Genomic DNA, 27,299 nt, shown 5'->3' with positions numbered 1-27,299 from the left:
GTTTCTGTATTTTAAAAGATGTTAAAGACATATTTATTGGATAAGTACTTCCGCGATTTTTTGTGAGTGTTTGTTTTATACGGCGCATACATAGTAAGTTCCTGTAAGCATGTGTGCTGACCCGTGTTTGTGTTACACACTACTTAAAGCCTCCAGATTCATGCTTATGCACATGAAAATTTAAAAATGTATTTAAAGTAAAATATATATTGTGAAGTGAACAATAATGCTATTGCTAGCGGCTCTTTTTTACAATCCAGGTAAATTAACAAAAAGAGACCCTTGCTGCGTTAGTCACGCAGTAGAATTATGGTGGTAAATACTACAAAATCAGTCATTAGTGGCATATAACTTGTAGAATCCTTTTATTTTTCTTAAAATCGAAGAATATTTTTCTAAATTTCATTTTTGGGAAATATTTTGGCCCATGCTGCTTTAAGTTTGAAAGAACCCCCATTAAGTAACTAAGTAGGAATGACAAAACTAAATAGATATTGCTGAAACGCTTAACGATCTTTTGCGACAATTAAAATGATTTAATATTTTACCAATAATAGAAAAACAAAATACCACTTTATTATCTTTTTGCTTTCATAAAGACAAATCATTTCATATCTTGGGAAAATATAATAAATGAAAGTTTAAAGGCATAGGCTACAGTTACATAAACATAAATTAAGGCAGATTAAAAACTGTATAATAGAATTCGTTTAAACTTCGGATAAACTTAGACCAAAAGCATTTACGTAAATATAACCTCTGGCCTTTACATTGCTTGAACCGAAAAGATTTTGTACTTTTGCTGACTAACTTTTAAAAATGTTTACTTTTATATCCCAGATTGATAGACAGATCTTGTGCATTTTACATATTCAGCAGGTAGGAGGAAACTTGCAAATATGTACAATCTTACAAGTGTCAGAATTGTCGGCTACTCAAGTTTAATCTATTTTTTCTTGCAGCCCATCACATTACCTTTTCTATTACAAGAAGAATAAGTCGAATATATAGAAATTAAATACTACTTTGGCAAAAATGCCCCAGGGTTAATATATTGAAAACGATGTGTGAAATATATCTCCAACATTTAATGAATATTAAACGTTTTTGAAACGTACATGTTTTGGTAAAATTAAATTATTTTGTTATATACATAGAATGAAAAGTGGAACAAAACTTTAAACTCAAATTTTCTATGAAATTATAAATGATCTTTTTGAAATTTTGAAAAAGCTGACTTAAAAGGGCGTAAACTGAAACCCCGCTTTGTCTGCATTACAATCGTTATATATAAACAGATTCAAGACGTATCTGTGAATATTAGCCTTCTTATTACTAAAGTAAAGGAATGGCATATTTTTAAAGTCTGCCCTTTAATACTAGGGCGGACAGCTCTTTGTCCCTTTCTTGTATGAGAAGGGGAATTCTGTGATGCGTGTATGTGGTCGCACGGTCACTTTCCTAACAACATGTCCTCGATGCATGTATATGGTCGCATGATCGAAAATCTCTAATAAAATGACGTTTTCATAGGTGTTTTCGTACGAAACTGTCTGGTGCATAATCTTTATGTTCTTTAAAATCTGTTCAGCTAGTAATAAGAAGTTAGTTTATAAAACCTTATTAAACTTTGTTACTAAGTTTAGAAGCCTGATAAGGACTTTTCAGTTTTGCTTGAGAGCTACAAAAGCCTAATTAAGATTTTGATCAGAGAGAAATAAAACGTTCTAATTATTGTTTGTACCAGTTACAACTGAATAGGAATTTATACTCATAATTAGGAGAAATAAACTTATAACAACTTTGTAACTCTTGATAATAAGCTAGGAGCGATAAAATATTATTAGGAGATGAGAAATAAAATCCCAATCAGGAGAAGCTTCAAAAGAAAAAATATAAAATAGAAACTTACTTTGAATTTTATATCTTACTATTAGGTTTTTTATGCAAAGAACAAATAATAATTTTATTTTTCCTATTAAGTTTTAAAAGCTTCTAATTAGGACATACAAAATCCTAATTAGTTTTTTCCGACAATTTCAGTAATGTTATAAAGCGATTTTCCTTCTGAAGTGGTAGAGACCGACCTATGGTGCACCATTCGTGCACACAAACGGGAACATGAGCTAATTCACCTAAGTTCCGTAAGATAGCTGGATAGTTTCCTCACGTGAAATAATCCTAAGGCCCTGGCGGGATTCTACAGCGGTGAAGGTCAAGCAGATGAACACTTAGATAGTTATAAATTTGCAAAAGTTCACTGCCACTATAATAATGTGAGAGTGACTTAGCAATTTTTGTTCAGACAAAAGTTTACAATCTGTGTATGAATAGGTAAAACAGGGTTTTAAGAAGCGAATATAATATAAGATAAAATCAGAGTGCTGAAGGCACTGCAGTTGGGACGTACTTGAAGGATCAAAATAACCATTTTTTTACTATTTCGGGGGCAGATAATTCAATGAGTGAAGATTGTTGCCGGTTGATAAATATAAAGTGCACAATTCAGTAAATGAACAGTAGTTGATACAATTATTCTATGACATACATGTTCGAATATAATATTTAGGTTACATGTACGTGAAAGTCCATCACAAACCGTTATTGGCCCTTTTGACAAAAGCAACAAGTGAATAAAGAGCTACCAGAGGAAACTGTAAGCTCGACTTTTTTAACACATGACATAATAAAGGGAGACAAAGCTATGGGAAAATTCAATTGTGATATAAATATATCAAATTTTCTGTATCAGTATCAAGAAAACACTCAAATGGTCAATATTTTTGCATCACATTATATGATTGTGGCCATGTCATTAGAACTTATAATGGCTTTAAAGTGTTCACTGCACTTCTCATGCAAATCTATTTCATTGTATGAAGTTTCAATCAAATTCCTTCAATATTCTAATCCTCTCTCTGAACATTAAAAAACTACTTAAAGTAGAATTTTGGTTATTTGACACAGCATTTCTGCTCACTAGTCTCTACAACTGTATTTAGTTTGAATGAGATATCATTGAAAAGCTTTACTCCAGACAACCAATATTTTAAATGTTGATGTATTTTAAGAGATGATAATTGTAAAATTAAGCTAGGAAAAATTATGGTTCTTTGAAAATACACTTCCTTTCACTTGAATGTTTTCACTATGTAAAATTTTAATCAAATTCCATCAACTCTTTTCCAGTATTTCTCTTGGCAAGCATAATTCAGTAAATGTATTATAAAGGGAGATTATTAAAAAAACTAAGGAATGCAGTTGTGGTTCTTTGACACTTTGGCAAATTCGAGTCTGTACAACTGGGTGTAGTTTCAGTGATAGTTTGGAATAAGCATTTTTAACTTAAGGGAGATAATTAAAACATGAAGCAAGGTAGAGTTATGTTTCTTGAACACTGCACTTCCTCTCAAAAGTCTCTATCACTTTGTGAAGTTTACATAAAATCCCTTCAATACGTATCTAGTTATATTCATATTCAGGACAAGAGTGTGAAGGACGGATGTCTATCTAAGTTCACAATGTGGGTTTTTTTCTTTAATCATCTAAAATCTCAAAAACACCATAAGAAACATATTTTCCTCCCATGACTTCCCACAAGTACAAGTTCCCCACAAGTACAAGTATGTATAGAATGAACACGGATATTTATCCATAATATCAATTGAGTCAATACAGACAGATGGTTTAGACCGCAACTGTATTCTCTCCCTTTTGGAGAGCATAAACTATAATAACATGCTATGGTTCTATATCAGATACCAGTACGATGAACCTTGCTTTTGTACTTTTTGAGTAATATCAGAATTCAGATTTCATTGACATACAGAAAGGGGTCAGCCTTTAGTCCCCTCTTGGTGATAATAACAGCAATTTATTCTAGTTTCAATTCTCAGGTTTATTACTTTTCATTTAACCAGGCAAGCTAAGATACATGTTATAACTTATGAAGTATGCTAGCTCTGAATGTTTACACATCATTGCTAAACATTACACAATATTTAATGTGCAGTCATATGTTACACAAGTCTCAGGAGCTTCAATTCATGGAACCTTTTGGGGAAAACAGTCAAAATATCACATTTAATTTATCACTGCTGGGTAAGTGTCATGGTTTTGTTTGAAGCCAAAACAACTAGATTTAACATTTTCCTTCAACACAATGTTCATGACTGGCCCTTTACTATTGACAGGTGATTCAACTGAAGTGCTAACTCAGACTACCCCTCTAAAATAGTCCAACTAGTCTCAAGAGTTCATATTGGTGCCTATACAATTATGATCACTACATCTGGAAACTGGAGATTCCTATGGAAAGCCTTGACTGTCTTATGATTGTAAAAATGAACGTTGTTGTGTCACTCTTTCTTTATACAATGTGCACTCATGATTATATTATGTAGATGCATCCTTATATGAAGTCAACTGGACAATATATGATGTCAATGTGTCTTTATATGATGTCGACCAATCATTATACGATGTGCATTTATGAATATATGATGTGGTAGAATCATTATATACAGTCAACTTATCAATATATTATGTCAATCTTTCATTATACGATGTGCATCTATTATTATACGATGTGCATTTATTAATATATTATGTGGTTGCATCATTATATACAGTCAACTTATCAATATACTATGTGAATCTTTCATTATACGATGTGCATCTATTGTTATACGACCGCTGCTTTATATGAAGTGCAAACATCTTTATATGGTGTGCTTCTGTCATTATACTGATGGGGTTAAATTTACCGGGTTATATCTCACTATGCACCGTTCGTGACAACAGCGGGAAAACTCAAAGTAAATTATATCATATAGTGGTAAGCTGACTCTATATAAAGACAATTCTACATAATGTAGTGTTGTTTTGACTCTATATAAGAATGATTCCACATACTATATTCGTAATTGCACGTCATATAATGAAAGACTGGCATCATATAAGGACAAATTCACATCATATATTGTTAAGTTGACTCAATATAAGGATGGTTCCACATAATATATTCATTAATGCACATCGTATAATGAAAGACTGACATCATATAAGGACATGCTGACATCATATAATGTTTAAGTTGACTCTATATAAAAGAGGGTTCCCACATAATATATTTCATTAATGCACATCGTACAATGAGAGACTGACATCATATAAGGACATGTTGACATCATATAATGTTAAGTTGACTCTATAAAAAAGACGGTTCTACATAATATAATGTTGTTTTGACTCTATATAAGAAAATGATTCCACATAAATATATTCGTAATTGCACATCATATAATGAAAGACTGACACCATATAAGGACATATTGACATAATATATTGTTATTATGACTCTATATAAGGATGGTTTCACTTAATATACTAAAAAATGCACATTCGTATAATGATAGATTGACATCATATAAGGACGCGTTGACATCATATAATGCTGACTCTATATAAGAATTATTCCACATAATATATTCATAACTTCACATCATATAATGGCAGACTGAACATCATAAAAGGGAAACGGGATTTGCCCCTTTCCATATTTTGGGGTTTTTTTTTGACCTTTAAAAAAAGGGATGGTTCCGACTAAATATTAAAAAATTTCCCCAAAAAACGTAAAAAATGATAGTTTGACATAAAAATTAAAAAAAATACTTTTAAACATCAAATATTTGTTCGGGTTTACTAAAATTTTAAAGATGGTTTCCCCCAAAATTTATATTAAGATTTGCATTTTGGGTTTTAAGGGGAAAAAGGTTGACCCCCAATATATTGTTTATATGGACATAACAACTTTTTGGGTTTTTAATAATTATAAAAAACCGGGTTAAGGTTTTCCCCTTTAAGATTCCCCACAGACGGGGGTTCCCTAATTCTTAAATTTTCCCTTGGGAACAGTGACACATGCCCACCTTTTAAAAAAATGAAAAATAACAATTAAAATAAAATGCAAAAAAATTTCCCCATTAAATCCCTTATTTTAAATTTGTCTCTCCCTTTAACATTTATAAGCAGGGGGAAACAAAGATTTTTTTTTCTTGTCTTTAAAAAAAATGCCCTTTAAATTTTTAGCATTTTTTTAAATTTATATTTGAAATACAATTTTTTTTAAAAAATTTTATAAATAGAAAATATTTAAATTTCCCCCTTTTTTGTGTTTTTTTTTCTTCACAATTAAATCAGACAGTTTTAACAATTAATTTTTTTTAAAAGGGCATCTTTTTTAAAAGGGGGTAAAATTTTTATTTTTTTTGGCCCAAACAAATAAATGAAAAAATTTAGGGGTTAGTTTAAAAAAACCAAATTATGAATTTTTTAAAAAGGTTTTTTCCCTTAAAACCTTTAAATTTAACAGCCTTAAATTTAAGCAGAATTTTTTAGAAATAAGGCCACCCCCTTAGAAAAGAAAAAAGGGTTTTCCAAATAAAAAGGGGGGGAAAAACCTTTTTTTAATCCCATATTTAAAATCTTTTTGGGGGGGAAAAAAAATCATTCACAGCGGGTGCTTTGTTTATTAAAATTATTTTTCTTTTGGGGTTTTCCCCAACCCCTTGGGGAAAAATAAAAAAATTGTAAAAATTTTTCCAAAAGGGGAATAAACTGAAAATTTGAAATTTTTTGAAATTTCCCTTTTAACCCCCTTTTTAATTGTTTGGGTTTTTTTGTACAAAAAAAAAAAAAAACCAAAAAATTACCATGATATTTCATGTAATGGGTTTCCTTTGGGGACAAAAAATTTTTAAACCCCTTAAAAAAACTTAAAAAAACGGGGAGCTGCCCCCTACATTTCTTCTATTTTAGGGGGGTTCCCTTTATATATATAAAACAAGTCTTGGACTATTTTCAGTAATGTAGATTTAGAAATGCAAACTAGACACTTTCAGTTTCAAGCCCTTTCCTAGACATATTTTGGGAAAAAATTCCTAGCACAGGTTAGGAAATTTTGCATCTTAATTGGGAAAATTATTCAGAACCTTGTACAAAGTTGTTAATCGAACAAATTGTATATCATTCAAAGCATAAAAAATACATAAAAATGTGTTTTTGAACATCCTATGTCTGGTACCATATTTGATTGAAATGGAATGAAGAAAAATTGTCAACTTTCAAAGATAACGGGAATTTTGACTCGATTATGATTTTTTCTAAACTTGGAAAAAATAAGCATATTTGGCATTATTTGCCACTGGCCTGTGGTGACACTGGTAAAAAGGCATATGTTTTCATGAATACTTTTTGGAAAATAGTTTGATTTGTGAAATATACATCAAATATTATACAAGTACCTGTTGTTTGTGATCATCTTCTTGTCTAAATTCTTTAATCTTATTCTTTTTTAATAGCTACATGTACCAGCCTTTCCAAGTGAATATTGGAGTAAATGATCTTTTATTTCCCTGAAAATATCAATTTTAGAGATTCCATCGTCAAAATTATCTAATACTACTCTCTTAGTATGTGTATCTTTCAATGTATATATGTGTATATACAATGTATATATATATATATATATATATATATATATATATATATATATATATATATATATATATATATATATATATATATATATATATACACATATATTATATATATATATATATATATATATATATATATATATATATATATATATATATATATATATATATATATATATATAATATATATATATATATATATATATATATATATATATATATGTACACTATTATATGATTGTGTACAGCATGAAATGACATAAAATTTGAAATTTTTTGATAATAATATTTCTTCATATTACTCCACAATTTTACCACTAAAATAGAAAATGTTCTTATCATTTTATTATGATATTTATTTATGACATGTAGATATGTGAATAAAAAGTGAATATCGTGCACCTGTCATTACTTTCCTGACCATGGGGAATTTGACATCTTAAAATGTTTGAAGTCTAAATCCCCACCCTAAAGACAACCATTTTTGTCTAAATCCACACCCTGGAGGTCCTGTTTGGGTTTGCATCAAATCCCCCGGGGGGGTAGGGAAGGGGGTTTAAATGTCAAAATTTAAAGATCAATCAAAAAATAAAATGTTTTTCAGATAAAAATGAAAAAAATAAAAGGGTTAAAAATAAAACCCCATAAATTCCCTTTTTTAACGGAAATATTTTGGTTTCCGCACAGGGGCACAAATGTTTTTTTGGGTTCGTGACAGCCCCCTCAATTATAAATTCGACAATTTCCGGTTTACTTTTAACAGTAAAACCCTCCCTTGCCCAACCCATATCGACCGGGTTTTAAAGCCCAAAAGGGTTTAATTTTTTTTTAAAAACCCAAAATTTATGTTATAAATTTTTGATGAATAACAAAGAAAAATTTTTAATTTTTTGATGTCAGTTTTTCTTTTCCCTTGGGGCCCTAAAACTTTTCGTTAAAATTTTAAAGAAATTTTTGCGAGATAAACAGGTCGATATGCTTGTCAAGTAGGTCATACTGTAAAGTAAACCGGAAGTTGTCGATTTCATAATTGAGCCGTGTCACGACAAAACCAACATAGTGCGTGTGCGACCAGCATGGATCCAGACCAGCCTGTCTGATCAGGATCCATGTTGTTCGCTATCAGTTTCTCTACTTGTAATAGAGTTGGTAAGCGAACAGCATGGATCCTGATCAGACTGCGTGGAAGCGCAGGCTGGTCTGGATCAATGCTGGTCGCAAACCCATTATGTTAGTTTTGTCGTGACACGGCTCATATGTACCAATTACCATTCCATTCATAGAATTAATCGACCTTTTCAAATTATATCTGCTACATTTCTAATACCGTTATTCAAGCACAATTGCAAAATGATTTTTAAAAAAATAATTTTCTTATCTCTCTTCTTATTCGCAATAAATCAAAGTTTTCAAGAAATTTTACAGAGCTCTATTTTTCACTTCGAGGCGGTTATGCGTCAGTCATGGTCGGATGAATGAACACTTTATGAATTCAACTTACCTGCAAAAATGTTTAAGAATACAATTTATAGCAGTATAGAGTGGTGATGAAAACGTCAACTGGCAGTGGGCGTTTACCCTGTATAGTTGGAAATTTCGGGTTTGTAAGTACACTAGTTGGGACTACGGTCCCAAAACTAAAATGAAAAATGATTTTTTTTTGATTGCAACTTATAGTCAGGGCAAATCTCATATGTATTAAAAATCTCAAAAACTGTTATAGAAAAAAAATCTAAAAACGCCCAGTCGCCCCCTGCCGTTAAGATGAATTATAAATATAAAAATAAATTAATATAAAATTCTTTTAAAAAAATAAAATTCATACGATAGCCCATTTTATTTTAGATTGTAAAAAAATTTGGAAAAGATAAAAAAAAATTACCACGGGAGTTTTGCACCCCTTTTTTGTTTAAAATAAATAGTTAAACCCTTTTTTTACGGGGGAAGGGAACCCAAAAATAAAAATTGTTAATTTTAAATTCTTTATGTATAAAACCGTTTTTTTTTCCCGGGAATTAATTTATAAAGTCCCGGGCCCTGCAGCTTTTAAATTAAAAAGAAAATTTAACTTATTTTTTGAAAAACAAGGGAATTTTTTTTTTTCCCAATTAAACATTTTCTTAGCAAATTTTCTAGATGGGGAAAAGTTTTTATTTAAAAAATTTTTTAATTTAAAACATTTTTACATCTTGAGATTATTTAATTCCTTGTTGAAGTTAGTCACGGTTGACTGGTACGCTATTTTTCCGTGTTGACTATTAAGGAGGGTACAATCGTTAGGCATTATAATACATTAAAATAAAGGAGATATATGTATGGAATATTATGTAGTAGTAGCTTTTTAAGGCTTTATATTTTGCTACAAGCAATTCATTATGTTATGTAATATATTTTTAATCAGTTGAGAAATTATCATATTTTATATTCTTTTTTTACATCGCCAAGATATGAACATTACACGATGAAATTTACATCTCGATTGTTTTACGAATCTATTTGCATGGGAGACCACCGTTTTGAGGCGATGGACAAGAACATGTGGTTATGCCTTTTTTTGAGTACACTCTACAGGAAATTGCCATGAACCGCCGACCTCTTTGCAGTCGTCATATGGCCCATAAAACCATCCACCGTTCACTAAAAAGGAAATTGAATGATTACTAGCTAAGATTGTTTACATGGTTAATGTTTATCGTATTTGTCCTTCTTTCTTAATTTTTGCAGTTATGTATTTAACGATATAACAATTTTTTAAAAGAAAATAAGATTAAAACATTTCAGATAAAATTAAAACATTTCATTTCTAAAATATATTAAACCTGGGCAGTACTGTCCTTCACATGCCGCACTGCTAACCGAGGGTCCAGCACAAGTCCCAACAAAGTTGAAACGCCGATGACATGTTCTCGATCGTTTCCTAGTACCTAGCCCACAACGAGCCGAACAGTTACTCCATGGTTGCCACGAGCCCCATACAACATGAGCTGTAGTATATTATTTTATATGCTAGATATGCTTAAATTGGATAAAATTCACAAAAAAAATCAAGAATTACAAAAATTTGGATAAAATGAGGCTCTAAAATACCTTTTACACAATGCATGTATGCACATATAAAAATTACTGTAGTCTTTGAATGCTCAAACTTTTGAATGCACAAAATTCAATTGATATTTAACAATCTTTATGATAATCATTATTTCCAAATATATGTACTAACGAGTGTGAAATGAAATGAAAAATATACGAAAATCAACATTGGTATAAAAAATAAATCGTTTTTACCACAAGTAGCGCAGGACGATGGACATCTATTCAGTACTATTTGCTCTTTGCATGCGTCTGGGTTAAGACGACCGAATGTTGAACACAATGCAGTGTCGTAGTCGATACACAAATCGGATGAAATTGGTCCGAGTGGAAAAATATGCCCTTCAAAATGAATATTTCTAATTGTTATCTTGTTTTTCCTATGCATTAAAGTATGTTTCTCGGTACCATATGATAACTTACCCTTTGTCACGACAGAAAAGTAAATCTGGTATATATTTTAAAATGTACAGACGGTATTTAATTTCTAAGCTCATCTTAAGGCCAGAATATTTATTATCTATATGTGTTGATAACAGTATATTGATACAAGTGCAGAATTTATATCACAATTCATATTTATACGAGGCTATATGAATAAAAACAATTGAGCGTTAAGTACGAAATATCCACATCATTGAGAGTTAATTCTATTTTATTGTAAACGTAACATCCTTCTAGCTCTACACATTTGTTATTTGAGTTTAAAAGTAATTGAAATCCGATCGGTAAAAGTCATAATCATGATCCAATAACTAGTATTCCAAAGCAGCAATCAACTGACCATCATTACAAATTTCTTGCACAAAGATATTGTTCGTTTCGGGGTTTAGTCTTGAGAAAAAGGGGAATGCTTGCATTGCAATCCGGCTGGTGTGAATGGGTGCGTTGTCCAGATGAAACAGGATTCCACGCAGGACTTTGCCTTGATTGAATGATGACGCAACTTCTATCCAAGACTTGCATGATGCCTCACTGTGGTTCAGTATTCCAAGTAATTGATGTGGATCACTTCTTTACTGTTCCATTAAATTGTCGCCATTTGATACCTTCATGGTTGATAAGGAAGTCTATGTTGAATTGGTTTCCATGTCATAATTGCTGTTTCTTAGGATCATAATGGTAAGCCAGATGTGATCACATTTTACAACTCTATAATGAAAGCCATCTGGGCAATGCGCATGTCTGCTCCACTGATCGTAATCCTAGACAGTTCCATGTCACCTAAAAGCATTCTTGGATTCATTGACATGCAATATACTGCTTATGGATCCATATGAAATACTAGCTACGTCTTCTAGCTCATAGAAAATATTACAACGGTTTTCCCTCACCACTGTGTACCATCTCTGTGTTTTATGGCCTGATACTAGTTGTCAGCCATCCTGACCTGGGCATTCATGTAAGGTTCATGTAAGGTTTTCTGCCACGTATGGACCCTACCGCCTTAAGTTTAAAAGTTGCATGAAAAAAGGAAAGCCGCTCCTGTATAAACAGCAGTGAATTGTTCTTCAACTTATATAGCAGACAGTGTCTCCTGGACTAGAACCTTTGTTAGTGCCCTTTACTCAGTTTTGTCAACACATTGAAGTGGCACATATAAGGTTATTGTTATAATGTACAAAACATTGTAAATTCATACGAAATATCGGCCGATTTAATATAGAATAAATGCTTCCATAATAAATATCACTTTTAAGTTAACTCGATGCCTATCTAAAATGAAGACAAATTATTGTTGCATTAAATGTCTACAAAACATCGAAACAATACCTGCTGGGTTATTGCTGCAAGCTTTCAGATTACAATGGTCCGTTTTGCAACACACTGAACAAGATTTTTCATCACTCCGCTTTCCAATAATAGGAGCCATATTCACAGGTTGGGTGTTGCAGTCCTATGTAATAATTGTCAAATAAATAGACAGAGTAATTTATTATTCATTCTATGTTAATTTTGAATATCGCGAAAAGAAAACTACAAAATTATATAAACGATAGGATTCTTGTACACCTTGTTATCTTACGGAAATATGAGCGAGGACGATCAATTCCATCAAAACAAAACGCATGGGGTTTTGCACCTCAATATTTTTTCACCACGTTTTATCACATCAAATGTTTTTCATTTGTGGTAGACATATACACAAATTAAGGTAGAACGCGACACTTTGCGAACTTTCGAGTAGAGTCTTGAAAATTGGCATGCAAATAATTTACCATATTTCTGATTGGATTTCGTTGATTTTATTTCAATAGTTTCAGCCAATTTTTGTACACATGACGTCAAAGTTGACCATCAAAGCCCGTTTTTGAACATGACGTCGTTGCGTATCCTTGGCAACTGTTACGGGTATTTCAACGCCATTGGCGGACAAAATATCTGAAATCCTACAGCATTCGACGGAAATTATTTTTTCCTTTAAGCAGATATAAAATCTATTGTTTTACGCCGAAAATTGTTTGAGTAATGGAAAGAAAATTGTCAATTTTGTGTAAAATTTGACGTTCAGTTTAGCCGCAATTTTCGGCTTTAAAGCGGCTTATTAAAAAATTCCTGAAATAAATTTTTGATTTTTTTCTTTAAACGTCCTTTAAAATGTATACTTAGTCAAAATAACTAAAAAAATTAGGGGGTCACCGACTCAATTGTTTCGGTACACGTGATTTTATTTACCCCACCCTGTGAGTAATTTTGTAACCAAATTCGACGTATGCCGATACGTTTGAGACTTCAAAGTGCGGCAATAATGTAAAGCTTATCAAGAGAATTGTTCTAGAGTTTTACTAATACATATAAAACAAAAACAACAATGTTCCATTGCAAATTCTTAAAATTGTGCGAAAAACAAACGATTTTTTTCTTGTTTTTAAGCATGATTAATAACTTCATAAGGAATTGTAAACAGACGCATGTAAAGAAAATGACGTCAGGCGTTCAACGGCAACGCGTACACTGCGCAAACAAAAGTAAATACAGCTGAGAGTAATCATTTGCGGCGTTCCTTTTTGATATTGTAATACAATAAGATTAATAAACTTGAATCGAGAAATATGCCTTAAGGAACAAAAGCAACTATATATTTTTATGTAAATTTAGAAATTTACGGAAATTCAATCATAAATTAATACGTAGTCTACAAGAAATTCTGCAAATCTATACATTTTGCATTACCCACACTATGAGTGATATACTGTGAGTGATATGTATTTTATTTCACCTATTAAAAACCAGAATTTGAATTTCACTTGTAATCAAAAACTATTGCAACAATTTGACAGAATTGGCGAAATATTGACAAATTAAAATATACGGTTCATAAATGAAACTTAGTCAATTATATTAGCGTGAAGCAAACAGTCATGCTTGAAACGTTAGCTCAGTGGGTGTTGGATTACAGATGTAGCACGTTCGATTCTACAAGTATCTGTAATACATATTCTCTCGTTTTGCTTATCATTTTAGAATATCATAATGTTAAAAATAACGATTAATTGAGGATTCACCATAAACGCTGTATTAAAAACATTACTATCAAATCGGCCTTTGCAAATATTCATTATTCACTGTATAGCCAAATTTATGGTAGAATTTATTTTGAACAGGAAAATTTAGAAACAGTACTTTAAACATGAAATATAATGAAACGCTGTAAATACACGTCTGCGGATTTTAGCGAACCGGCGGCCCTGAGCTAGATACTGCACAAAGGAGTGTTGCGTTGTAAATCTTTATACAAAATAAAGATATTTCAATATATATTGTCATTTTTTTTGTCTGTACATGCTACGGGCACTGTAGAGGATCTGTCGATGTTTCACTAACTATTTAATCAGTATGCAACTGACATGTTAATAAAACCGAGAAATATTACATTTTACTCAAAGTTTTACTATTTAATGTTATTCTGACAAATGTCAGATCAGACTATTATTTCTTTCCTCTTGTAGAAAGTGGGTAATTCTGAAGTACATCTTTATTCACTGTTTTATATACAAAATCTGTATTTACAAGAATAAAAAAACATATTTTGGTAATATCTGATCGTGTAATTAAAAAAAATACGTATTTTAGTAAATACGAACTTCATTCAAAGTTCCCGCATATTACGAGTGTACGGATCACGGTATATTAGTCATATACGTATTGCATGATATACGGTCCCGTACATCAAATTTCACTTATTTTTACCTGTCTATCTATAATATACGGAATTCCGTACCCTTTATTGTATCCATATATTTTCCGCAGTGGTCATAATAGCGTAAAATGCCGTAAAAAGCGGGATTTTGACACAGGGCGATCGTTTTAATAACATCAAAAAACCAAACGCCCCGTGATAGCGTGACTTTTATCCAAAGGGGTGGGGGGAATAAAATCACGTGTACCGAAAAAATTGAGTCGGTGACCCCCTAATTTTTTTAATTATTTTGACTAAGTATACATTTAAAAGGACGTTTAAAGAAAAAAATCAAAAATTTATTTCAGGAATTTTTTAATAAGCCGCTTTAAAGCCGAAAATTGCGGCTAAACTGAACGTCAAATTTTACACAAAATTGACAATTTTCTTTCCATTTCTCAAACAATTTTCGGCGTAAAACAATAAATTTTATATCTGCTTAAAGGAAAAAAAAATTTCCGTCGAATGCTGTAGGATTTCAGATATTTTGTCCGCCAATGGCGTTGAAATACCCGTAACAGTTGCCAAGGATACGCAACGACGTCATGTTCAAAAACGGGCTTTGATGGTCAACTTTGACGTCATGTGTACAAAAATTGGCTGAAACTATTGAAATAAAATCAACGAAATCCACTCAGAAATATGGTAAATTTTTTGCATGCCAATTTTAAGACGCTACTCGAAAGTTCGTTAAGTGTCGCGTTCTACCTTAACCGTAATATCATCTATAGTTTTTCACTTTATGAGCAATATTTTTATGGTTCAACATGTACAGTAAAACAATCACCTTTTCACTGACACAACCAAATCTGTAAACAACTCTATGAAATGTAAACACCTTTTCTGAGAAACAAACCTACAAGAAAGATGCATATCTATTTATTCAAAAATAAGATACATGATTAAGTTTAATAACTTGTTTTATGACAGTTTCGTTCAAATCCTTGTAATTTTTTATAAATGCATTGTCTTTATCAAATGTAAACCTGAGGAAACTATCCGGCTAGCTTACGGATCGAGGGTAATTCTACTGATGAGCTCGCTATTGCCTGAAAAAATGCATGGAAGGGCAACTGAAGTCTTCCATAACCACTGAAGGCTGGAAAGGTGCTATATGACTTTCATTTTGTTGATGCGAACCAAAAACAATCAAATTTTTCTTCTTCTGATTTTAAATAATTTTGTCACATTTGTGATCAAACTGCATTTACCGAAAACGTATATGTTTGAAATGAAGTCTGTATACATGGGCTTTAGTATCGATTCTCACATGTCATAACAGGATGACTCTACTAAGTATTACCAGTTTATTACTGTTTGCTTTTTTCTGTGCTTATATAATCAAGTTTGCATCAATACACCTGTTTAAAATCGAAATCGTTCAAATTTAAAAACTGTAAACACGAAAAAAACTAACTGAACCATTCAAACATTTAAAAATACTCTCAAATATCAAACGATTTACCTCATTAGATTAACATTGAATGACGTTCTTGCACTGACTTGGAGAATCTACCGAATCACAGGACAGACATCGTGGAGGCTTTGTTGAATTGTCTTAAAATCAAAACATATCATTGCTTATTTTCCAAAATGTTAAAGGTATAATAAAAAAGAAAGTTGAATAAACAATCACCGCTTTAACTAATGATGAAAAATGATAAGTGTGTACATAGCGTACCTGCGAGTTGGCAGCTGTGCAAGTTGCATAGATCGTCATGACATGCTTGTGCACAGAAAGAAAACCCCAGTGTATCATGTCTTTGTTGTGGCTTCTGAAATCAGATATTGCAATGTTTGAAATACAATACTCTGTTTTAGTGTCCAACTTTATTTGGCATCCAATGAAAACGCTGCATTTCTTAAAAAAATTGTGCATTAATTTTTTATAGAAGAACAAATGTCGATATTATATCAATTCAGTACAAAATCGACTTCTGTTTTTCATAGTACTTCATAGAACCGCATAGTGACGTAATAAAGTGAATGATAACAAGGCCAAATAAAGCTTTACACTTAATATGTTAGTATTCATCCGTACCTGTTCTACAGAATTAGTAACATTCTCCGGTCGCTATCTCTCCCGTCGAAGTTTCTTATTTCTGTAGAACAGCACAGATGAACACTAGCATATACATAATGGTTCGACATAGTTTATCAGTTTGTACGTAAATTCGTACTATTTTTTAAATGACAAAGATAAAGGCTAGATAAAGTAAGCACACGCCATCTCTTTATAAGCAACATGTCATGTTTTAATGATAAAACAACTTATAATAAGTTCAGCGGTAATGCATATTTCCTTTACTTGATTACATGAAAATAAACATTCACGTATTTTTTTCTGCAGATTACAATAATATGTATTACAAGCTCCTTGGTGCATCCAGTTGTGTGTTTCACTTCCGATGTCAAGAATCCATCCGCTCGACCATAGCAGGCCTACATAACAAAATTGAATTTTGTCAAATTTATTTATATTGTTTGCAAAATAACGCATACGATTTCGAATATCATAAAATTACATTTAAAGAATATGTGGCAGTATAGGCGAGTAGTTAACGCGTCAAACTTGTAATCGTAGGATTGCTGGCCGCGTGGGTTTAGACCTCGTCAGACCCAAGCCGTTGTTTTCTTGAGCAAGAAAATTTACACGCATTGCCTGTTACTGGTTGGTTCCCGGAACAGATTAGAAGGTTTTTCAATAAGCTTATAGCCTCAAACACACTCGAACTAAAGAAATCCAACTAAAGGAAATATTCGTATGAACTAACTAAACTAAAGAATATTCAAATAATTTAGCATGCTTGTAAATAAAACATATTTTAGCAGCTTGAACGTATAGCCCATATGACTCATTGGTGATATTATCTTTATTTCTTAAAACCTTTTAGTTTTGGTGTGATGTTACAGTTTCAAAAAAAGTTGTACATTCGCAATATATCTGGCTTATGTTTGCTTCTTTTATGCATTTGTGCATTTATTACTACAGTTAAAGTTATTTATCATTTTGTATGGAAATCCAAATACCGCTATGCTTCAAATTTGCTACCTTTATGACAATTTTGTTTTACATTCATTGCTTCGTTTTCAGATGATAAGCATCTAATATGCCTTAGATACGTCATGAAAACAGTATAAACACTCTCCTCTTTCTAAATAAGACAAAAGGTATTCATTTTTAGGCCTGATGCGTCTTTGAAGACTTTACAGTGCCATTTTTAATACAAATTCACCGTGTCCCACTTTTATAACGCTGGTTTATTTAAGCCACACCTTCTTCATTATAATTTCGCTCTTACTGCAAAAACAAATATAAAGATAAGATGATTCTAATTTTGAATTGCAAAGTACGAGATAACTATTTGAGTATAATTTAGAGCACGGCTATAAGACCTAATGTGGCATATATATATACTAAAAATATGATAAAAAAGAAGAATAAAGAAAATAAAGCGCATGTTTGGCATATATTATATGAATTTTAGTTACAAAATTGACTTAAGAAATCTAATGATAAGAAAATAAGATGATATTGTGGGAATTTTTCCAGCCTTTGTTTTCTTCAATGATTTCTTCTCTCTCTTAAAGTAACAGGTTTCCGTATAAAACACTTTAAAAAATTAATTTTGTTGTTGTTTTTCTTCTTCTCTTTTGTTTTGTTAAAGATTACTAAGTAAAAATTTCTAATTGATATCTTCAATTATTCCCTACATTGAACGGATTTATTTTTAAATGTATCGGTAGACTTTAAATTCAGGTTTAGCGTGAGGAAATAACCTCCATGCGTCATTTTGAAATTTGGCTGTAAGTTCTCATAAAATTTTTGGAAAAGATGGTTTCAGTTGATTTACAATAACGAATGAGCATCGCAACCCCATTATTAAATGATTCTCAAACAAAATGTCTCCCGTGCTGAAACCAGAACATCAATGTGGGAGAAGTGGTCAGTCATTTGAAGAAAAAATTGTTAACTACTGGCTAGTTATGCAGCCGATCAAGACCGCCGAGATATGACCAAACGGCGTAAAACAACATATCGATTCGTATGATTGAAAACATTTTCAATACATGTGTCGTCGGTAACTCTTTTTACTTAAAATCATAACAATACAGCATCACTTATTTTCTCAGTCCTATAGTCACAAACAGTTTATAGGAACATTTAACGTGTCGATAAGTGTGCATAATTAAAATGGCATAGATGGTCAGTGTTATTCAAAAAGATTGCAATGATTAAACGGCATGGCAGGCACAATGAAATAATGTCCAATACCTCTCCATCCGGACAAATAGTGGTGTTGAAACACTCCTCGTTGCTTTTTAAATCACTGCATGAATAGCACACCAAAGAATGGACGCCTGATAAAAAGGTGAACAATGAAATTATATGCAGCTTTTTATTTTGACCTCCGACTTACTGAGTTTTTATTATTAACATATATAAACTTGATTTGTTATACTATTTAATGAGCTGAGACAAATACATGTATTAATAAAATCAACATTTTCATAAAAGTGTTTGTCGTTGGAATAGATGTCACTTATTTCAAACGAAAACAAAATACTTACAGCTAAAAGAGCTGATTAATAGTATTGTATCCAGAAATGACGAAACTGAAAAAGTGCAATAAATAGTGCTATACTTCAATCTTACGGTTGGTATGTTTAAACATTTATATAGTTTATATAAATGTCTTTTGTAAATGATTTATTTTAATACGTGAACAGACCATTCAAGTGCTCGTTTTACTAAATGTATATCAATGTACTGATATAGCTATATAAGATTACTTTATGCAAAATTAGTAAATCACTTTTGATATATACATGTACGTTTAGTATAACTAGTGTAGTGTAATTAAATCATGTGCTCATACATGCTTGTTTATTATGTCATATTTCAAATATCTATACATTACCAAGCATCTTTCCAATAAAAGCAAAATATTAAAATATATATGAAAAGTAAATTTAAATGTAAACTTTATTGTAAAACTCAACGTTTACTTAACTATTCATGGTAAGATTTAACTAACTTAATGTAACGTTATCAAACATATACATGTACTAGATAATGTTTGGGTTTAAATGTACAAATAGTTTCCTTGATCCTTATCTCATTTCAACGAATGAAGACATAATTATATTTATCTAAATTATAACCTTGTTCATATATTATTCCAACTGAAATGCTAAAACGATGGGAAAACATTTGTAAATCATCAACACTTAAAATGTTCATTAGAGTATTAAACTTTCTTAATGGAAAGCGATCATTTTATGATATGATAAAAAATAATGAAAAGTTATAAGAAAAGTGTCTCGTATAGAAAAATAGAAAAAAACAGTGTTGTTATATCGTCATCATATAATATGTTCCAATTAATAATTCTGACAAACTGCCATTTTGTTTTCTGCTATGATTTTGATACTCAATTGTTCGATGTAGATACAAAATTTTGAACCGGTGGAAGGAAATTAATTGAACTGCAGGGAAGAAATGTTGCCCATAATGAGGCGATGTGCAGAGCGCAGCTTTGAACTTTCTCAGGTCAAGGTCAGGGTCACGGACGAACGGACATGCCGGACTGTCATTTTGTGTCAATATCAAAATTTTGTGTTCGCTCTGTATCTTTTGAACCGATAGAAAGAAATTATTTTTTTAAGCAAAATAAAAGTAAAATTGTTTAGCAAAATATTACTTATATGGAGTCGGTGTGCAGAACACAAGTTCGGATTTCCTAATATCAAAATTGGATTAATTGATTTATATAGGCTTCCAGGAGTTTTCGTGTCCGGTCTATATCTTTCTAACGGTGAAATGAAATTGAAACTACTTGCAGAAGTGTTAACCATAATGAGACGATGTGCCGAGCGCAGGTTTGATCCTTCTCAGGTCAAGGTCACACTTAGTCATTTTGTATCGATATTTAAAACCTGCTAACAGACGGACGGACATGCCAACATTTGGGGTTTATGTGTTGTTTTTTCTTTGATATTTATGTGGCCCTTTTCCACATAAACCAGTCGGTTTATGGGATTTATTTCTTTTTAACTAAGGTTATGGACGAAATGAAGCTCACAGAACATTGGCTGTTGCCCGGACGGACGGACAACCAGGTGCATCGCATAACAATTTACACGGCGTATAAAAAAGAAAATAAAGTAATCTACAATTTTTGGTTGTTCATAATGTGGCAAAGAACAAATAATACTGGAACGCTACTTTCGTCCATTATGTTTTATAAAAAATGTACTTGATTTGATGGGACAGATAAACAAAGAGGCTATTTGTATCCGTATTTCTGAACATTTCACCAGTAAACATTAGCCTATTTTACAGGTCTTTCTTGATCAATATAACGGCATATTTTGTGTCTCTAGAACAAGTACAATATATTTTTTGTAAGCCTCAGGTGTCATAATTTTCTTTTTTCCTCATATAAATCTGCATTGAGGGTAGACAATATATAGTACAGTTATGTCGTTGAAGTTGTGGAAATATGTTGGTTCACTTGGTGATTAGGCCACAAAATGGTAAGACCGTGTTTCAAGAATTATTTTATTCTTTTTCATACCAACCCTATTTGAAAAAGAATTATCCTCTATTTGTTTATACAAACCTATATTTGAACTTTCCTATGAAGTGATGCGGCGTTTATCAAAACTAATGGCAATCTACCTAAAATCCATTCAATGTACGATATTCAACAGAGAAACACGTGTATATATTTTAATACGTTTGATATATAATAAAACATGTTTATGATATTCTTTATTTAAATTTATTAGAACTTATTGGATAGTAAAGCTCTTTGAAGTTTTTTTTTAATTATAACTCTGAGTTAGTATGTCTCCAACCGGTTTCTTCCAATGTGCATAATGATTTAGACAAACTGCCATAATGAACAGAATGTAGAAACATTTATCAAAATGAATATAAATTAATTTAATTATCTTGAAATCAACACACAGGTATCTCACGTTTGAAACAAAGAACCGTGACTTACCCCACTTAGAACTATGATTTGCATGTATTAATGTATGTAATAAAACCAATAAAAGTTCTTTGTGATGTCTTTTTTCATCTTACTTGGAAAATTTAGATTATTTTAGCAAGTTTGCTGGAAAAATTCATATTTTAGTACCAAGGTGTTATACATCGTGAAGTAATTAATGATTCTGGAACAAATAAAGATGAAAACAATGGGAGGGCGAACAGGAATGACGAGTTGATTTGACTGTTTAATAATGTATACATCATGAATAAAGAAAAGAATGGAGACACCTCTCTTGTTTTAAAAGAAAATGTCACCGCAGGATATTTTTTATTAACCATCGTAATAGCATGTCTGCAGTTGGTGCGAAAATTATTTGAACACATTTATTATCCATATCCATTTATTGTCAAAATATTCAGGTGTTTGATTAAGTACTTAACAGAAATATAGGTACATGTATATGTGAAATCTATCCTATAATTCCCATGCAAACGTTCAAACAATGATTGTGTGTGCACACCGCTTTAGCCGTAAAGAGAAATTTAAGGCATTTTTACTAGGAATGGACATATATTACTCGTTTAAAATAAAACTTATCATAAAACTACAAAGACTGGCTTTTATAACTCGAACAAACATATAGATCAAAGTCGAGTAGAATATTGAGGGTAGCTAGACATAAGATGTCAAAAGTGACGCCACCCTACCAGTCTTCTGAATGCGGCGTTTTCATGTAGTTTCAATGGAGTACAATCAGGAAACCGTAGTCGCTTGTTACGAATAGAAGGTCTTTAGATGTTCATCAGAAATTAACCGTTATAATTTTATTTACTTTATTTTCAGCCTATAAACCTATATTATCGTATGTAAAAATCATCATGGTCTTCAAATTTGTTTGCTTTCGCCTGAACTAAATGAGTCCTGTTGATCTCGGTTTATGTCATTCTGAATATCGTCTCTTTAATTCTGGTTCATAAATAAATATCCGACTCTCGTCTATTGTCACTTACCTGTGCAGAAACATTTCACCCTCGTAATAAAAATGTAAATGCTATATCAATAGTGTCTAAGATTTAGTTAAAGCCTTAAAAAGACGAGAAACTTCAAAAGAGGCAATCTGTACTAGTTATTTATTGGGGGGCGCATGCGCAATGCGCCCCCAATGGAATAACGACAATTCAGCTTTACTATGGTTTGAACACAATTAGTCAGCTACCTACGCTACGCAAAATAGTTCCAAAACTTCGCAGTAACTCCCAAAATCATAGTTCCCTATCTATTTTAAAATTGACTGGCCAATTTCGTACTAAATTTTGCAATCGTCTTTTAAAATTGTATGTATATTTTTGCTTTACGCGATTTTAATATTACTACGCCAGCGGTCGATCATAGCCAAAGTACTTGCATAAATATAGTACAAAATACTTGTAGTCACAAGTTAATTAAGTGTCATAGAACTCAAAAATTTAGCAAGAAATGGAATACGGATTTCAGATCAGCTAACTTTAAAGCTTATAGGGCCTAATGCTTCATAAGTGTAAATTTAAGAAAAACATTGCATGCGTATGAATACGAACTATTTTCGCCCTAGCGTCATTTTCCCGCAATCGCCATTGTTTACAAGTTTATCCGTGAAAGATTGAGAAGTTTTGCTGTTAATATAGAAGTTCCACGTGTTAAAACGAGTTGTAAGTTTTATATTACAAAAAACCTTATCTCCCTTTTACCTAACTGTTGAATAACTTTGCTTGTTTTGCATTTATCAGTGGCGAAATCGTCGTCAAATCGTTGCAGGAACATATTCGGCGATTCTGGCTGCTTACAAAAAATACAACGTTATTCAAGATGACTGATGTTCATTGTTTATATTTCATAACGTTGATATTTAAGTTGCAATCAAAAGCTGTGTTTTTTACAAATTTTCTTCACAATCGGCCATTATCGGGTAAAGCTTTTTTGTACTGAATTGACCTTATCAAATTTTAAGTTTAGCAGTTCCTTCCCTCAAACCATTTCCTACCCAGACATTTTCGACCCATTTTTTATATATATTTTTGGAGGTGAGTTATTTACATCTAGCGTTTACATATTGTTGATGCTTACCTTACAGCCTTTTTAAATAAAAAATATAAAAGTTCAGTAATGATGTCTTATTACATTTTCTCAAAGAATGAACTGGATCCACGGTGCATAATCCATATCGGTACCCTCTTTGCGAAATCTGCTGAAACGGTACCCTATTTGCACATGCAGAGGTCATTCACTGCTTAAAACAAACCAGCGATGGATAACAATCATGTAAAATTTCATTGTAAAAAGGAAAAGAGGTATGACACTTAGAAAACATGTAAACCACGGAACACTAGATTGTTTTATTTATGTGCTGATTCATCATGTGCCTGTTTTTCATGTACTGCAACTTCATAATAAGCGACAAAAAATCGACATGTCTTGCCTTGTCCATCACCTCGACATACTTTTCGGGCTGCAATGAACCTGTGGCTTGATTATATATGCATTATACATATTTAATATGTTCATTTACATATCATCTTCGGACAAATGGCGGTATATTGTCAAAAATAAATGTAAAATTCTTAAAAACACCCTACTTTCGGTTTTACAGCGGCACGTGCTACCTCTCTTCATTTGAATTTTCATATAACAGGTACCCTATCATTTTTTAACACATATTGAGCTATTCCGACAATTATTACTCACTTTTACAATTGTTAGTCAATCATATCTGGACATGCAACATTCCACTTACCCATATATATGCCTTTAAAAAGGACTGTTTCGACTATAAATACTTGTCATTATAAAGAAATTGCCCAATTATTCTTTACAGTCTATTGTGTATAGGCTAAATTTAGGAGACACTTGTGAAAATATGCAATGAAAAATGAATAATTACATTGAAAATACAGGAAATGAAAATGAGCATTTTACTTTATCAATATTTCTTAATGTTTCATTGAAGTATGTAATAAATTAAAAGAAATATTGTATTAATTAGGAAAAGTTTTTATTTCAGGTGTGTGATTAAAGGCTTGTTTGTTAGATTTCAATTGTGGCACAGTTGGCTGTTTGCTGAGAAGCTGTGAAACATAATTATACAGGCCATTAAGGTAAAAACATGTTAGCTTTTTTCTGACGTGTGTGTGTGTGTGTGTGTGTGTGTGTGTGTGTGTGTTGAGTTTATTTTCCCTCGCCACCGGTTAAAAACCATATGGGCGAGCATATGCTTCATTTATTAAAGGGAAAACACTTTATTTAGTTAATATCTGCATATGTGACTAGTGAGTACAATATTTCCTGCCCGAACAATGCAAAATAATTGCACTGAATGGGGCCGGAAAACGGTGGGATTACATCCCACACTAAGATTAAAAAGCTGTATTTAAAATTTAAACTTAAATTAAAAAGGGGGGAAGACGCTTATACGCGGACGTCTTCTATATAGGGAACAAAAAACCCCTAATAATTATGTTTAATGATAGCTTCATTTATTGCAAATCATATTTATAATGTTAAAACAAATATTAAAAGGGGGGGGGGGGAAGACGCTTATACGCGTACGCCTTCTATAACAGACCAACACAGTTAAATTTGTAGATCTTAGTTTTTATTAAACTTTATTTAACACAAGAGAAGGTTTATAAATATAAACCTTAGCAACACGTCTGAGAATATAGATTTTTACAAGTTGGCCATCATTTAATGCAAATACTTTACGTAGGGATAACAATGCAGAAACGATTTTGACAGATGTGTGTGTGTTTGGGTTTGTTTACCCTCGCCACCGGAAAGAGACCATATGGGCGAGCATATACTTCATTTATAACCTTTTTTTAAAAAAGGGGGAGCTGATGTTTAATTACTTATTGTTATATCCGTACATGTGTTTATGTGCATACCATATCCCCCATGACAGGGTAGTCTCTACGTACAACCTCTGCCATGGGAGGAAGATGGGGCAATCCCATACTAAGATTAAGAATTCTAAAAATTAAATTATTAAAAAGCACTTATTTTAAAATTGGCCAAGACGTTTATAGAAGTTACCGTCTTTTATAACAGGTCTATCTAGTATTTAGTAAAACTAAAAAATTTTAAAATATTACCTATATTGTAGAGTTCGCAGACTTGCGAAGAAGGCATGTCAGGAACGTTTTCTGACCAATTCATTGTGGGCTGACTGTTGGTTTCTATTTAAATGTTATAAACCGTATACATTGGGATGCATATAATTAATTACATGTTTGTGTGTGTGTGTGTTTGGTTTGTTTACCCTCGCCACCGGAATGAACCATATGGGCGAGCACATACTTCATTTAAAACTTGCTTAATTTGTATGGGAACTAATTTAATTTGTCTACAGTTTTATCGGTACATGTGTTTACGTGTGTGCCATAATTCCTACCACAAGTTCGTATAAAAGTACGTAACCCATGATAGGAATAAGATGGGATTGCTCCCATACTAAGTTAAAATGACGTGTCATGTTTGTAATTAGCAGAGTTTGTTTTAAATTTTGTAATTTTTGTAAGTTCTACCGAACACCCGCTTTATAAAGTTAATTTTGATTGGTTTAGAGAGGATTGCCTCCTTTGTTCTCATTGGCCGAAAATTCTCTGTTTACAAAATAAGGAGGTCAATCCGGTTTTGTGATAATTTGCAAATTTTCTTAATTTTCGGATTGACCTATATCGACAAGTTTGTCGCGCGAACGTGATAGAGATTTAGCAGGTGCCCGTTGCATCCAATGTATACGTGTTTTTACCAACTTTATTTCAAAATTAAAACAAATATGAAAACAGGGTCCAATTTGGTCAAACTAGCAAAGGATGCACAGGCTGGTATGGACTCACTATGGGGTTGGGCCAAAAATTGGGGATTTAAAATTTCTGAAACAAAAACAGTAGGGGTTATATTTGGCAATCAAAAACAGCACACTTTGAACGTTACTTTAGGTGGCACACCAATTAACTTTGTGAAAGTTACTAGATTTTTAGGCATACTTTTGGATAGGAAATTAACATTTGAGCAACATATCTCAGATTTGGTTACCAGGTGCCGTAAAGACTTAAATGTTATGCGTATGCTAAGAGGCACAGATTTTGGAACTGATAAAAACAGCCTCTTGCTACTATATAAGTCTTTAATACGTTCAAAAATAGATTATGGTGCACAAATCTATTCTGGTGCTAGCAATACACAACTTAAAAGATTAGACACTATTCAAAATACTGCCCTTAAATTGGCTCTGGGTGCCCTTCAGTCCACCCCGGGCTCAGACCTGGAGCTGGAGGCCGGGATTCCACCATTACAATTAAGACGTCAAGAACAATGCCTTAAATATTATGTCCGAATTAAAAATAACAAATGCAATAATCCAGTCAATGATATAATTGGTAAAGGTTATCAGGTAAAGTCCAAGATTAAGAACCCATCCTTCCCATTTGGTGCTGTGGCACAAGAATTGGCTGAGGGTTGCGGCCTTAAGGATATTGACATAGTAAG

At 32.1% G+C, this 27,299-nt stretch overlaps 1 long non-coding RNA gene across 1 annotated transcript; it reads right to left on the bottom strand.

Annotated features, from left to right (window-relative positions):
• Positions 1–9,944: 9,944 nt before the first annotated feature.
• LOC132758781 (uncharacterized) lies at positions 9,945–19,874 on the bottom strand. Its single transcript, XR_009629627.1, has 11 exons — positions 19,785–19,874; positions 19,342–19,386; positions 19,046–19,131; positions 17,140–17,211; positions 16,451–16,544; positions 16,235–16,326; positions 15,557–15,625; positions 12,363–12,486; positions 10,785–10,931; positions 10,319–10,483; positions 9,945–10,136 (listed from the first exon to the last, which is right to left on the bottom strand). It is a non-coding gene; the product is annotated as an uncharacterized LOC132758781 (long non-coding RNA).
• Between the last annotated feature and the right edge of the window lie 7,425 nt (positions 19,875–27,299).

The sequence above is a fragment of the Ruditapes philippinarum genome, unplaced genomic scaffold, assembly GCF_026571515.1.
Source record: "Ruditapes philippinarum isolate M1 unplaced genomic scaffold, ASM2657151v2 ctg9548_1_1_1_1, whole genome shotgun sequence".
Classification (NCBI taxonomy): Eukaryota; Metazoa; Mollusca; class Bivalvia; order Venerida; family Veneridae; genus Ruditapes; species Ruditapes philippinarum.
Note: the sequence above shows the minus strand (reverse complement) of the source record. Positions and strands in the feature narration are given on the sequence as shown.